Source organism: Octodon degus, unplaced genomic scaffold, assembly GCF_000260255.1.
Source record: "Octodon degus isolate 3935 unplaced genomic scaffold, OctDeg1.0 scaffold00036, whole genome shotgun sequence".
Taxonomy (NCBI): Eukaryota; Metazoa; Chordata; class Mammalia; order Rodentia; family Octodontidae; genus Octodon; species Octodon degus.
The window spans coordinates 6,208,422-6,210,246 of NW_004524612.1; the positions used below are offsets into that span (position 1 = coordinate 6,208,422).

A 1,825-nucleotide genomic window follows, 5' to 3' on the forward strand; every position below is an offset into this window, starting at 1 on the left:
GTCCGGGTCATCCGTTCCCTGCAGGACGCTGCTAGTTTACTTGCTGCAGCATTTTCTCTATTTCCTCATCCCAGTTCTCATCCCGCGTCTCTGCCTCTGTGACCAGCTCGTACCCCTGAAGCTCCTGCTGCAGTTCTTTCTCCCAATCGGTGGAATCCTCTTCTGGGGCAGCTGCCTCCTCTTCCTTTTCGTCAAGCACAAGCTGCTCCATTTCTCTCCTTAAGTCCTCCTGATTTAAGTTACAGGCATCGAAGTCATCACTGACGAACTCGGCAAGGCCCGGGCTTGTGGAAATTTCCTCCTCATCCTCCCGAGCCTGACGCCGAGGTCCGACCACCACAGGCGGCGTTCGCGATGGTGCGCCCGCGCGGCCGGCGTCCGCCCCGCCCGAGGCCTGCGGCTGCGCGGCCAGGGCCGCGAGCTGGGCCGCCTGCTTGATGAGCGCCACGCGGTAGAAGTAGTTCCTCCAGAACACCTCCTCCTTCACGAGCCTGGGGACCAGGGCGAAGCGCCTCTGGGCCAGCAGCGCGTCCTCCCGCAGCATGGCCGCCGCCACGGGGTGCATGTGAGCCAGGTCGAAGCGAAACCGCGCGCCGGCTGGGGGGTCGCGGAGGAAGCTCCTCTCGTCCGCTGCCAGGGCCAGGATTTGCCGCTGGATGGCTTCCTCGTCGGTGCCGTCCGCCCAGGGCGGCGCGGCTGCGTCACCCTTCTTTGAGTGTTGCTCCTCCACAAACTTTCTCTGCTCCTTCTGAAAGTCTCCTAGGATTGTCTTATCAATGATGTCCTCTACTGTTCCCTCTTCCACGGATTTCTTTATCGTCTGGGCTGTTTCCGTCAAGGACTCAGTTATCTTTCTGGTGGCAGCACTCGCAAGGTGACACAGATAGTTGCCGAGGCCTGCGGCCCGGTGCAGGGGCTCGGCATCCTGCGGCTGCTGCCCGGTCCCCGGCTGCGCCGCGGCCCTGGGGACCTGCTGGGGCGCTCTGTCCTCGCCGCCATCAGTCCCTGCAATCTGCGGGCCGAACCATCTGCCTAACCCTCGGAACATCCTGCCGGCAGGGGCTCTGCGGGACGCGGGCCTCCGCGCTTCTACCCGGGAGCCGGCCGGAAGATGGCCGGAAGAGGAAGTGCTGTCGGACTGTCGTCACCCATTGTGATGCCGCCTGGCAGGTGCGTCACTTCCGGCCCCCAGTTACTGCTCTTAACAGTAATAAGCAAAATGCAAAATAAGACAAATACAAAAGGCTGTTAGATATAAAATGCTTAGCTATTTAAGACCTCCAGGGGCTGGGGAGATAGCTCAGTGGAATAAGCACTTGGTCCTGAGTTCAATCCCCAGTACTGCAAAATAAATAAATAAATACATAAACTCCATCACATTGGTATGTATGTAATTTAGACAAATTTCTCCTGTAATAAAATAAAAATTTGGCTGCTACTCTAGGATTCTAATTAAAATTTTACAGTCTAGGACATAGTACAACCTTTTTCAAGCTTTTCAAGAAGTTTTAATATATGTTCTCATATCAAAGTGGATTAGCAAAACATCAAATGAATTTGATTAAGCAATTGCAGGAAGGTAAATGCATTTGTAAAAGCCAAGGCAAAGAATCATCTTTAAGGACTCAGGATGATTCCTATGACTCTGAAATTACAGACAAAATGTTTCAGAGTACACCCGGGTTCTTGAAAGAAATATAGGATAACATATGGAGTTGAAATAATTTATTATAGGGAATCAGCTCTTACAATGTTGAAGGGTGGTCATTTTCAAATCTTCAGCATGAGTCAGGAAACTGGACAACCAGGACAGCTGATGTTTTAG

General features: G+C 53.4%; 1 pseudogene; it reads right to left on the minus strand.

Annotated features, from left to right (window-relative positions):
• Positions 1-22: 22 nt before the first annotated feature.
• On the minus strand, positions 23-1,169 carry LOC101573178 (annotated as a pseudogene).
• Between the last annotated feature and the right edge of the window lie 656 nt (positions 1,170-1,825).